The sequence below is a fragment of the Trematomus bernacchii genome, unplaced genomic scaffold (assembly GCF_902827165.1).
Source record: "Trematomus bernacchii unplaced genomic scaffold, fTreBer1.1, whole genome shotgun sequence".
NCBI classification, from domain to species: domain Eukaryota; kingdom Metazoa; phylum Chordata; class Actinopteri; order Perciformes; family Nototheniidae; genus Trematomus; species Trematomus bernacchii.
The window spans coordinates 22,229-36,677 of record NW_022987718.1 but is presented as its reverse complement, the minus strand read 5'-3'; the positions used below and the strand labels follow the sequence as shown (position 1 = coordinate 36,677).

General features: G+C 42.4%; 1 pseudogene; it reads left to right on the top strand.

Annotated features, from left to right (window-relative positions):
- The first annotated feature begins 1,956 nt into the window (after window positions 1–1,956).
- Window positions 1,957–14,149, top strand: LOC117492056 (annotated as a pseudogene).
- Window positions 14,150–14,449: the final 300 nt, after the last annotated feature.

Sequence of the window (14,449 nt, the reverse complement as noted above, 5' to 3'; positions counted from 1 at the left end):
CTTCGGCTTTGAACAGGTCCGTGTAGAAGGACACTGCATGCCTCCTCATCTCAGCAGGTTCAGAGGTTACCTGTCCATCGGGGAGACGCAGACATACCATCTGCTTCCTTTGGCCCACAGACCTCTCCAGGTTGAAAAAAAAGGTGGTTGGTGCATCAATGTCTCTCATGGAAGTAAAACGGGCCCTGATCAGAGCTCCCTTGGCTTTCTCCTGAAGAAAACAGTTAAGCTGTTGTTGTTTTAAGAGGGACTGTTCTATATTTTGAGCAGACACACTCTCTAACTCTCTGATCTCCCTCTCTAACTGCTCTATAGCTCTCCTAATGTTGGCAGTGGAGTAGGCTGTATACTGTTGGCAGAACACTCTAATCTGAGCCTTTCCTACCTCCCACCACTGACTCAGGGAGGGAAAAGACTCTTTCTTTGATTTCCAGTTGATCAAAAAAAAATTAAAATTCTCACAGAAAATCAAATCTTGTAAAATTTTAACATTAAACTGCCAGAACGATCTAGGTTTCTCTGTGTTGGATAAAACCAAATCTAAAGAAACTAGCTGATGATCTGTAAAACCAACAGGTTGGATGTGACAGTTCACTGCACGAGTAATAAAAGAAGCAGACATGTAAAATCTGTCTAGCCTGGCTGCACTGACGCCCCCACCTGCCCCACAGCCCCGGTCTTCACCTGTCCTGCTACATCATCTCCCACCAGTTTACCTGTTTCCACCTGTTTTCCTCTCACACTCACCATTTCCTCTCTCACGATATTCATCCCTACTTCATCCGCAGCCCCCGGGGCCACGGCGGGCGCAGCAGCAGCCCCCGCGACACCGGGTTCCGCGGCCGCGGACCCAGCTGCCCCAGGCTCGGCTGCTCCAGCGACCCCGGGCTCGGCGGCCCTAGCGGCCCCGGGCTCGGCGGCCCCAGCGGCCCCGGGCTCGGCCTCCCCAGCGGCGCCGGGCCCGGCTGCCCCGGCAACCCCGGGCTCGGCGGCCCCATCGGCCCCGGGCTCGGCGGCCCTAGCGGCCCCGGCTGCCCCAGCGACCCCGGGCTCGGCCTCCCCAGCGGCCCCGGGCCCGGCTGTCCCGGGCCCAGCTGCCCCGGGCTCAGCCGCACCCGGCGGAGCGGCGTGCCGTCTCTGTGGACATGCAACACGTTTATGACCCGACTCCCCGCACTCAAAACACTTTACGTTCTCTGAGCTCGCATAAACCATATAAAAACCCTCTTCATGCCTCACCCGGAAGGACACATCTAGTGTCTGAGTGGGACAATTCAGAAACATGAAAACCTGTCTCCGCAGAGATTGGACATGTTTTAACTTTTCATCCTTACACCCCAGAGCAACACTGCGGAAATTACTGGCAAACTTACCGAAACGCTTCAGCTCCCGTTCCAGCGCCTCATTCGGGATGAACGGAGGAACGCCAGACACAGTGATCCGCGTGGACGGTGTCGCCAGCGGTGAAACTTGAATAAATTCCTCGTTTAACATTAATCCGCTCTCGATAAGTTCCGTCACATATTTCTGGTCTTTCAAAAAGACCACGACCGCTTTGTTCATGCGGGAAGCATAGGAGATGTTTACATGACCCACCTGATCCCCCACAGCCAGCAACACCTGCTCCACTGTGCTTGCGGCCTGAGCCACCAACCGCACTCCGTGTCTCACAGACACCGGCGGCGCCCCGAAGGACGCCATCCCCGCCTCGAGGCACGGAAAAACACTAACGAAAAAGTATTAAACGTACTCGCAAAGAGTACAAATATCCCTACGAAAGATCATACAGTTAAAGAAACGATAGAAACAGAAACAAACGAAACAAAAGTGAAAATCCCTCTTCCCTCTTCCCTCTTCAAACACACCTCCACCACAGAAGAAGAACAAGAAGAAGAACAAGAAGAAGAACAAGAAGAAGAACAAGAAGAACAAGAAGAACAAGAAGAACAAGAAGAACATCAGACATCATGGCCTCCGCAGCTCCGGAGGATTTACCGGAGAACCGGGAGGGTTTAGCAGCCTCAGGAGACACCGGGACACCGGGGGAAGACACACAGACACCGGGCGGAGACATCGGAATGGCTGGATCCCGGACAACAACCTTCGTTCAGGTGAGTTAGCACCGGGAGCTAACAAGAGCTAATGGGAGCTAACCGGAGCTAACCGGAGCTGATGCGAGCTAGCTGCTTCTGCCAGTGGTAAAAACAGTATAAAAACAGTATTAATATAGTATTAAAAACTGTATTCAAACTGTGTTTAAAACGGTATGAAAACAGTATCAATATAGTATAAATACAGTATTAAAACTGTTTTAAACAGTATAAAAGCCTGCATATAAAACAGTGTTTCAGCACAGGCTGTACAACAAAGGTGATTCAATATACACGCTGGTCCAAGTTACTGGGAGATATTAGTAGATGACAAGTTAGAGCAGGCGCTGTGGGAATTGTAGTCTTTTATAGTGTGTTGACTACAGACGTCACAATTAGGTGGCCTTTCTTATGAAAACAAAAATACTGGCTCTAACACGTATATAACCTAAGATTCTCGTAGACTGGAATCTTAAGTTCTTGAGTAAATGTACTTAGTTACTTCTCACCTGTGCTATGAACCTACGTAGTAGCTGTACATTTGTTTTGTTGTGTCTGTCGGTTGTATTGAGTTGTCTTGATTGATCATGAAAGTGTTCTCAAAGCTGGTAAAGGTGCAGCTAGTTTGAATGACTTTGTATACTGCAGGGTAGCTTGTGAATTTACTCCAGGTGGAACTAAAGTCTGATTTAACACTTGATTATATTTCACATCACACATCCACATCTGTAAAGTAACCTTGAACCTAATATTTAAAAGAAAAGGTTTAAAAAAGGTATAAACAACATGTATAGCCTCAATGTCCTGAAATAGCTGAGTAAGTTAATAGTGGAATGGTTTGTGCAGCTGAAAGTAGGCTGAAGGAGTTAGATATTAAATGTAAGTAGTAGTGAATGCATTTTACATCTCTTACAGCAGAGTCACCCACAATCAGAGTTTCAGGCCTAGTCGTTAGCTTTCCCTCTAGCCTTTTACTTTTGGAGTAGCTATTGGTCCTTACCCTGCTGTGTGAAGAGGACAGGTTATCCAGCTCATCAGAAAGAGATCTCCGGTTCTGTGTCAGTGGAGCGTATCTGTTCTGGATTGGCACACTTGGTGGTTTAGGAGGATTGTTTGTAGTTCTCCCTTTAGCAGCTGTCCACGGCTGCTTCCTAGTATGAATAGGGGTTGAAGAGGCGCTCTTCCTGGGTGATAACAACGCAGGCCAGCCGGTCGCATTACAGATTTCAGAGCGCTGGGCTCTGTCTGTTATTCGTTCTCCCAAATCCCATGGAAATGATTTACTCTTCGGCCTTGCACCCAGAGAGTTCGAGGGAGGACTACCACTTGTAGATTTATTACCCGGTACACAGCCCTGCTGTTCCTTGGAATCCTTGTAGCTGCTAGCTAGCTGTAAGTTAGCATGCCCTTTTCCATTCTTTTGCACTGGTAAAGTGGTGTCATTCCAACCTAGTCCATTCACTTCCACGTTAGCTTCCAACCGTTGCATTTTCATTTCCAACACTGCCATCTTCTTCTTGATTATTTCAGAGACACAGCCGGAGAAGGAGCTCTGAGAGCAGCATGGAGGAGAACAAAGAGACCCCTGGAGCTCAGGTCAGTGTGCACTTCATCACAATATATTCCTATCACTGTTATCCCCAAATGAAAGATCACAACCTGTTTATAAAATACAATATGAATGCCCAATATGGTTAGATATAGGTTAGAACGTTGTTGTATACGATACGATAAAACTTTAATGGTCAGATCAAGTCTGAAATGTGACTTGCATCACAGCAGCTCCATGTGTAACATCAACATAAACAAATATCAAGACACAATAAATGAACAACAAACAACAAACATTTAACATAACAGCAGGATCAGTGAGAGACAACCTGCTCAAAGAGCCTTCAGCGTGCATTTGATCTGGATTCAGCTCTGTATTTACTGAGAGGACTGACTGGAGCACAAAGGATGCTTCAGTCTGACTTTATTGAATCTCCATTAGATGGTAGCAGTTCATATTCTCTGTTCAGGGGCCTCATTTATAAAACTTTGCGTAGGATTCACGTGGGAAGGTGGCGTATGTAGGACAAAGCAAGTACATACGCACACAAATATTCCGATTTATAAAACACTGCGCACGCACGTCCTACGCCGGGACAATCACAATCAACTCGAAATGCGGCGCAGCTTCTGCGGGCTTCACGTAACGCCCATATTTGCCTATAAATAGTCAAAGAAACTCCCGTATTAATATTCATTCAGACTGACTGCAAAAAGAAGATCGCAGGAAATGAGGACAGAACATCTAAAAAATACTTTTCACACCGAGTCAGATTTTGGTTCTTTTGGGGAGGTGGAGACAAATCATATTGTTTGGTGGATGCAGTTTGAACCAGAGTAGCAGCATGGAGGTCGGATCCTCACCAAAATAAATAAATAAGTGGTCCGAAAAAAGTGAATGACCAAAAAAATATACACATAACCTTCCTCAGGCAGTGTGTCGATGGGTGTTTCTCAATGTCAAGGAAGGATCCTTCAGAGCCACTATTTCAAGGATGCTATGTCATCGAATCCCGCCGAAGGACTCCAATGTCCAGGATCCTTGGAATTGCAATTCCATTGCAAGTTGCAGTTGTAATGGAAAATATATTTAAAAAAAAATATATTTTTCTGCAAGTGAACATTTCATCACTAAGTTCATTTCTTTTCTACAAGCTACAAAACTTTTTTTTCTTCTGTGACTTCAAATGTGGTTCACAGATACGTGGATATTTTTATAAAAGTGTAAATGTATGCACACAAGCTCAGATATCTTTTCTGCAAGTGCTCACATCAGGTTTTACATGCTCTCGCATTTTGCACCATATCTACCTTCATAGTTTATCCTCCAGAACTTTTTCAAGGCTGCAAACAGGAGAACGTTTTATGTTAGTTTAGTGGTTCAGTCCTGGAGAGATGATCATTTTACAAAATACAGTTACTCAAGTACATAAGCAGATTGTGACATGGGATTTGAGCAATGTTCTTCACCTGTGCAAAATAGTCATGGTCCAGTGGAGCAACAGCAAGTGCGGACACCTCGTTCACAAGGGTGGTGGATGAGGTGGTGGCCGCCATGCTGCTCCACTCTCACTTTCCCCACCACCTTCATGCGCAGTAGGTGGCTGGTTGTCCTCCTCCAGGGCGGCATCTTCTGGAGGTTGGTCGTCCCCAACCCCGACACATATATTGTGTACAATTGCACAGGCTGTCACAACCTGTGCACAAGGCAGAGCAGAAAAAGGACAAAACAAAGTGTGAGGCATAGTATTTTATGTGACTATGCAATTGTTAGGCATTAAGACAGTCTTAGTATAGCAGGATAAGGATATTAGGATTTCAATTAACTAATTTGCTACAGAAACATTAGAATGATTCATTATCTTGAGGACAAACTCATGATGTACTTCAAGTGCTTCTAAGAAGATGCACCTGAAGCGGGTTTTTATCACCCCAAAGGCCCGCTCAATGATTGAGCGACCCCTGGAGTGATGGTAATTAAACCGTTGTTCTGCCATGCCTCTCACTGGCCTCTTATATGGTGTGATAAGGGCCAAGGGTACCTGTAGACATGGGTAGCCACCATCAGCTAGGATGAAATACCCTGGTGGAGGGTAAGTACCCCTGGCGTAGATGGAGCTGTTCTTAACCTGTTACGCACCATCCGCCCGGTACCGGGCGGATAAACGCGTCATTTGCAGGAAACAACGTCTAAGGAATCTTAATATTTAATAAAACTATGAATGTTTTATATCCATGTAACGGGAAGAAACTCAGCTAACTGATCTTTTTAAAAAAAATTCTCCAAAAAAAACCCCACAATGCTAGCACTCAGCCTCTGAATTAACCACGAGCAAAAAATGTAACCTAAAACGGCACTTAAACTCACAATAACTCCCTTATTACTTATCCTAGATGCACAGCCAACCACTCGTTTTTGGTGTCCTGGAGACACTGAATCTAGGGGTGCCCACCTCAACACTCAGTGATAAACATTTGCGACGCTATAAACGAAAGCGTACATCATAACATGTGGAGCTAAGTAGCTAGAAACGCTAACATGGCTTACCTTGGTCAAAACTGGTCTTCAATGGCATTAAAACGATAAAAACGATGCTGCAGTTAATCCATAGGTTCATCCAATGTATCTGTGCCCTCTTTGAAATTATTTCTGATAATCCATAAGCAATAAAACTGCTTTTCGTTTCCAAATGCCAGAGCTAGAAATCCTTCACTCTGCTGCACATTTACATGCGCGCAGCCCCCACCTTTTCTCTTCACAATGTGTGTGTGTGGGAGCCTCCCCCTTCGATTCTATTGGCTCTAACGGTCAGAAAGAGGTGTCAACCATCAAAATCGAGCAAGGGGGGCCAGAGATATGAAAAAAAAAACATTTTCACCCAAATCACCTCAAAGGTGGGGTGGTTTTGGCTAAACCTCTCTAAAAAGGTCAAATGTCACTTGTTTTGCATCAATCTTGATACAGGGTACTTATTATATGTTGTACTTTGGATTCCTAAAGCTTTTAGTCTACTAACCCATCAGCCAAGGGTAGTTTTCACTATCTGTAACACTATAATTTACAGTTTTTTACTATGTAAAATCTGAATTTTCTTTAAAATAAAAAACATTTATATTGATTCTGACACTTCTACATCCAACTCACAGATGTAACCTTGCTTTGATAAAAGAAATTATTCATATAACCCTTTTAGAAGTGAAGTTGTAGTCATTTGTTTTGGGCATGTCATTTTCGAGCCTGAAACATGAAAAACAGGCTTGGTGCTTAACAGGTTAAGGATCCGTGCATCAAGCAAGGATCCTGGGTAACCCACACAAATGTCCACAAAGTGTCCCTGATGGTCACAGACGCCCTGCAACACAACTGGATGTGGCAGCTGTCAATTACCCCAGCTGCCTTGCGAAAGGCTTGGTGGTGAGCCAACCGGGCAAAACCATCACCAACCACCTCCACGTGCGGGAGACGGACAAACTGGGGCAACAAGGCCACCACCTCATCCACCATCCTGTGGACGGACGGCAGATACACATCGAAGACACGGGAGACTACTCTGTAAGCGGAGCCACTGGCAACCCAAAACAGAAACACCAGGGTCTCCAGAGTTGGCCCCCATCCGTGTTGCCTCTCCGTCTTCAGCGCCACTAGGAGCTGCTGGGTGGCCTCCCTGCCCAGCCGAAAGTCAGGGCGGGGGTCCTCGTCTGCAAAATCTCTCTGAAGGACTGGCACAGTGGCATTAATAATGCAGTAATGATGGGCCTGCACAACATAAAGAATAGAGGGCAGTTTCAGTTTACTTGACATTTGTTTATTGTTAACCTGTTAAGCCCTGAGCCTGTTTTTCAGATTTCTTCACTTCTAAAAGGGGAAAATTAATAATCTTTTTTCTTAAAGCAATGATAAACCTGTGAGTCGGATGTAGAAAAGTCAGAATCAATATAGATGTTTTTATTTTAAAGTAAATTCAGATTGAACATAGTAAAAAAATGTAAATTATAGTGTCCGTCCAAAAAAAAAAAACATTACTTATAGTGAAAACCACCCTTGAATGATGGGATAGTAGACTAAAAGCTTTAGGAATCCAAACTATAACATATAATAAGTACCCTGTATCAAGATTGATGCAAAACAAGTGAAATCTGACCCTTTTAGAGAGGTTTAGAAAAGAAACCCACCTCTGGGGTCATTTGGGTGTATTTGCCATATCTCTGGAACCCATTGGTCGATTTTGATGATTGACACCTCTTTTTAACCATTAAAGCCAATAGAATCGAGAGGGGGTTCCTAAATCCATCTAAACATTTCCATTGGTGAATGAGTGATGCGCAGCCAGCATGCCCAAAATCGGAAGCTGGGTTACGCTCTCATACACTCTATATGAAAACTCCGGTTATTGACATAAATATGATGATGGATTATCAGTAATAATTTCAAAGTGACACAGAAACATTGGATTAACCTTCAGCAGCGGTTATATGCATTGTAATGCCATTGAACACAACTTTTGATCAGAAAACAGCAAAGGTAAGACGTATTTGCCGTTTTGGCCACGTAAAGGGAAGTTGTGTGTTGGACTTCGCTGCCGTGAGTTCTGATCGCACAGTGATGATACTTATACCATTGGAATCTGTGGAATCTCAGCTTTCATATGATGATGATCTAGTTTGTGCAGATCCGATGAAGTATAAAATATTTCTACCGTGAGTTATGTGCTAAGTGAGTTAGCACTCTTTCTCTTAGTGCTAATTCAGAGACTCGGTGTTAGACTTGTGTTTTGTTTCTGTAAAAATGTTTCATATCGTCAGTTAGATGAGTTTCTTCTCGTTAAGTGGGTATGACACATTCATAGTTTCTTAAATGTTATGAAGCCCTCAGACGCTGTTGCGGCCCAGGCTTAACAGGTTAAGGTTTTGGTGTGTTTACATTATTAAAAAAACTATTTTAATGTGATTACACATTTTCTCCATATCGATAAGTGTTAGAACGACTACAAACATGCACAAACTATATATGTGACCTGCTCTATCGAAAATCAGTCGCATTGACCCGAAGACACATTTTGAGTTGTATACACTGTTGGAAAGAGGAGATTCCTAGCTTTCTAATGATATCATGATTGTTTTTGTACTCCAAATATTAAGCAAAATATGTCACATTATATAATGACTGTTACAGTCATCATTTTGAGAAAAAGGCCTTCAAAGTTTCCTCTTCTCTGGAATCCATCGATCTGATTGATTATTAGCGGAGCAAATGATCAAAGTAGTACGGAGGGAAAATATTTTAGTTTGGATTACTGGTCCGGGGGAAGCTCGCGAGTGTGTGTGTGTTTGTGTATTTTTGCGTTTGTTTCCCGGGGAAAACACTCACGAGAAACACCGGCTGTTGTTATGCCTGCTGTGACGTCAAGTTACTCCATTCTCCGCTTCTAATTATGCCGTTACAAGCTTCAAAGTTGTATTTATCATCTGTATTTGCCGAAACAAGTTAAATATTCTGAAAGCCAAGACTTTGTTTATTTGAAATCAGATGAAAAAAAACTGTAACGGACCCTGCTGTGTTATCTATGATTACTATACGCCTTACATTCATAATGTCAGCCGGAGAGAGGGGGAGTGGCGCTGCGGAAGAGCAGAGCGTGAGTGAGAGCTGTCATCTTCCCTTTACAAGCTTAAAAAATGTATTTATCGTGTGATTTTGGAAATAAAAGTTTCATATGCTGAAAGCCAATACTTTGTTTATTTAAAATCAAACAAAACCCCCGAACCCCGAAAAACTAGTTTTTTACACAAATCCACGTTTATTTTGAAATGAGCCGTAGTGACTTCCGACTGATTTCGATAGAGCGGGTCACATATGCAAAACTGACACTGGAGAAAAGTGTTGCTTGCTTATTGTGCGGGAAGCATAAAATAGAAAGGGGTGTCTATCATCATGACAACTCACAAACTAACTATGGAGTAATTATGGATGCTTCATTTATTTGATTCACATTAGAGAATAAAACTCGTACGGAAGGCAAGCGTCAATACTTATTTAACCCATTCTCCCAACATTGAATAAAACAGTACATTATTTCTCCTACCCGAGCACGTCGTCCTCCACAAAGGCGCCAGCAGAACATCCTCCTCCTCCAAGCTGACAGACGCCGCCGATACTCCCGCTCGATCTTTTCCTCCTTCTCAACAAATCAATCAATCAATCAATGTTTATTTATATAGCCCAATATCACAAATGTTACATTTGTCTCAGTGGACTTCACAGTTTGTACAGAATATCAGTATGACAATACAACACCCTCTGTCCGTAGACCCTCACATTGTACAAGGAAAAACTTCCAGAGAAAAACCCACAGTTTAAAGGGGAACATGGGAGAAACCTCAGGGAGAGCAACAGAGGAGGGATCCCTCTCCCAGGACGGACAGACGTGCAATAGATGCCGTGTGGAAATTGAAAAGATGATACATTTGCAACATAGGTAGAGCAAATGCATGGATACAAGATAACATCACAAACGTGTCCATCTCCGCAAATCAGTTTTGAGTCTTCAAACAAATAGCGCTCAATGTAAGGTGGGGCCTTGCATATGACGCACACCTGCTAGCCTGTTCCATTCTTCGTTTACCGATGCTAGGAAGGATTCTTGCCTAGCCTCTGAAGGACCTGACTCGGAAGGACATGTCCTACCAAGGAAGCGTCCTTGACTTTGAGAAACACCCAGTGTGTTTGTACCGGGGACAGGAGACCCCCCCCCTCGATAAGAAACTGTAAGAAATGATCAGGGAATCCCTCCGGAGTGGAGTCATGACGACTGGATTGAATTACTGAATTCATTCCAGCTGTCGATCAGCTGTCGATCAGCTGTCGATCAGCTGTGCGCAGCGTCTCCACTGCAGCCTGTGCATCTCAACCGCCCCACAGCAACTCTATCCACCAGTTAAATGAAATAAAACAAATGTGTTGTTATATCAGCTGTACAATTTACCAAATATATGGTGTTCTTAGTTTCCATACCTCCTGTGTTTTATGAGAGACTTATCAAGTCTTGGCAAACGGCATAAAACACGATTAAACGTGATAGTATAATCCATGCTCGTATCTATACAACCTATAGAAAAGCAAAACGGCGTCAGTTTAAAGTAACTCTGTCCTCCTGCTTACCGCATCATTTATGAGAATACATTTCATTAAGACAACATATTCCAGTTGGTTTTCAATAACATATCCGTATTTATTTATTTGTTCAAGTTATGTTTTTGTGTGCACTGAGGAGTCTCAAACAGGCGTTTGTTTAATCATTTTAAGATTGGCTTTTATACATTTTTGCAAATGAATTCTTGATGTTTGATAAATGAGAGGTAACATTTTATTTATGGTTTTATTTTCACATAGTTCTTTCCATTCTTCCTTCTGCCAACGGTGTCGCAGTTTCTTGTCTCTCCTGTTGTTGTGCGTACGCATGGGTCAGAGTGTCCGTGGAGGACCACACATCCTCCCGCCAAGTTTGTTTTTTATAAATCGCAAAGATTGCTTAGAAATCTTTTGAGCATACAGTAGTTTATAGATGAGGCCCCAGGGCACTAACACACATACATCATGCGCCTTGGTGACCGGACATCTCCTTCATAAAACTAATAATAGGGGGAATAATTGGGCAGTTCTGTGTGTGTGTGTGTGTGTGTGTGTGTGTGTGTGTGTGTGTGTGTGTGTGTGTGTGTGTGTGTGTGTGTGTGTGTGTGTGTGTGTGTGTGTGTGTGTGTGTGTGTGTGTGTGTGTGTGTGTGTGTGTGTGTGTGTGTGTGTGTGTGTGTGTGTGTGTGTGTGTGTGTGTGTGTGTGTGTGTGTGTGTGTGTGTGTGTGTGTGTGTGTGTGTGTGTGTGTGTGTGTGTGTGTGTGTGTGTGTGTTTCAAACGTAGCAGCCTGCGGTTGCTCTTTAGCTGTTCTAATGAAGGTAAACACAGTGAAGTAAACAGTAAAAGGCACAGCTCTTTGCAGCTGGTGCTGCTCTTCTCAGATTCTGCTGAGTTACACGTTACTGCCTCCTGGTGCTGCAGAGATTTCATGAAGTGAAGGAGGTTTTCCTTCTATAAAACAGCTGTGGGCAGCAGATACTGTGAGAGTCACAGACATGAATTCATAGATTAGGGCCTACTGGTTCACAGACTCTCCTGTTTTGCCGATCTGGTGCTTAAACAAATAGCTATACACCCCTGGCCGAAATTTTGCTAAAAGAATTTGAAATATATCTCTAATGTAGCCTATGCACTGCCATTTCCCCACATAGACATAACATTCTGCAATGAAACGTCTGTCTCCTGTGCGTTCCACTTCCTACTTGGCGCACCGGTTACTTTCTCATTTTTTTTTTTTCATTGCCCTTTAGGGACTAAGTACAATACCGAAACAAATATTTAAAGTTGAGTCTTTTATCAAAGTTAGTCAAGCAAGTCTCAAGTAAAGAAATATGCGACTCGAGTCAAGTCACGTGACTCGAGTCAAGTCACGTGACTCGAGTCAAGTCACGTGACTCGAGTCCCCCACCTCTGGTATATACTGTTGTTAGAATGTTGCTGTATTACTGTATCTAATATAATACAAATATAATAAACACAAACAGTTAATATAAGTAGCATTTTGTTAACTCAAGGTTTATATTAAGTGAGTTTTTATTGTGTTAACTGTATATGTATTTATGATTTTTAGATTTACTTTCTCTCTTTCTTTGTCCGTCTGTTCTAGAAACCGAAAGGAAGAGAGAGACGTCACAGCTGTCAGCAATGGGACGAATCCTTTACTAGATCTGGAGATTTAAAGAGCCACTTGAGTATTCATACTGGAGAAAAACTGTACAGCTGTGAAGAGTGTGGGAAAACCTTCACTACATCAGGTGCCCTCAAATCACATCATCGTATTCACACTGGAGAGAAACCGTACAGCTGTGAAGAGTGTGGGCAAACTTTCACTAGATCAGATCATCTCAAAAGACATCAACGTGTTCACACGGGAGAAAAACCGTACAGCTGTGAAGAGTGTGGGAAAACATTCAGGACATCAGGTCAACTCAAAACACATCAACGTGTTCACACGGGAGAAAAAACGTACAGCTGTGAAGAGTGTGGGAAAACATTCACGACATCAGGTCAACTCAAAACACATCACCGTATTCATACTGGAGAAAAACCGTACTGGTGTGAAGAGTGTGGGACAACGTTCACTAGATCAGGTTCTCTCAAATCACATCAACGTATTCATACTGGAGAAAAACCGTACTGGTGTGAAGAGTGTGGGACAACGTTCACGACATCAGGTTCTCTCAAATCACATCAACGTATTCATACTGGAGAAAAACCGTACTGGTGTGAAGAGTGTGGGAAAACTTTCACTAGATCAGGTCTTCTCAAATCACATCAACGTATTCATACTGGAGAAAAACCGTACTGGTGTGAAGAGTGTGGGAAAACTTTCACTAGATCAGGTCATCTCAAAAGACATCATCGTGTTCATACTGGAGAAAAACCGTACTGGTGTGAAGAGTGTGGGAAAACATTCACTAAATCAGGTGCTCTCAAATCACATCTTCGTGTTCACATGGGAGAAAAACCATAGTGGTCTTAAGAGTGTGGGAACACGTTTTCTCACAATATTCACCTTAAAGTCCACGAGCGAATCCACACCGCATAGTTTTGAACAACTATGAGAGCCAAGCTAGCTGTTTCCTCCTCCTGATGTCCTGAGAGCTGTAGTTATATTTTAAGAGTCTTTCTGAATTGAAGTCTGACTAACAGACTTCAATTCACAGTCAGTCTTGTTTGATGTCCCTGGACAAGCCCTGAGGTCCTCCTCAGCTTTTTAAATATCCCTAAAATCCCCCTAAATAAAATGGGTGAGGCTTTTCTCCACTACACTCCCAAACTGTGGAACACCAGGAAATATCAGAGAGGCTCAGTGGACATTTTTAAAGCCTTCTAAAGAAACATCTCTTTAGATTAGCTTTTTATTAGCAACCCCCCACTTTAAATGGTCTTTTAGTCTTTATTATTTACCTACTTTTATATTGTTTCATTGATGATATAGGAAGGGTTTTATCTTATATTAGTTATTTAACCGTTTCAATAACAACATTTATTTTTACGTTTTATTTTACATTTTAATTATTTAACCTTAATTAGAATTACGACTTTTTTTATTACTATTCATTTGTATTTGTATTTCTGATGTACCTATATGTTCACTTTTTTTTATAGGGTTTTATATTGTTGAATCTATTCACTTGTCTTGTGTCTTATCTTTCTGAGAGAAATCATAATTTAGTTTTCATAATCCTTCTCCTCTGGGCTGCATGTGTGACGTGTGCAGCATGTGTAGTGTGGTGTGTAAGGTGTACCCCTTGTTTAGGAGGGAACGTAACACTGTATTTACATTTTTATTATCATATCTTTTACCTCCTTGTGTATCTTAACCTGTTAAAATGTTATATTTAGCTGCATGTATCTGTAAAGGTCTTAACATCTGAGGGGACTTTCTTGTTGTTTATTGAACTATGAAGAAATATTTTACTATGCCGTGTTTCAACCATGGTTTTCTTATAGCCTTGTTATTCCATATATAAAATATTATCTATCCAGGGTTAAACTGCTAGCCTCGTTAAGCTGCAATAATTACATTATTATTAATAATAATAATACTTAAATTAATAATAATATATAAACATGGGACAGATTTTAAACATTGGGAAAAATGTTTTTGTTTGTAATAAAAGGCATAAAACACAGCAAGTAAAAGATAGGATAAAACACCAATGAGAAACAGCT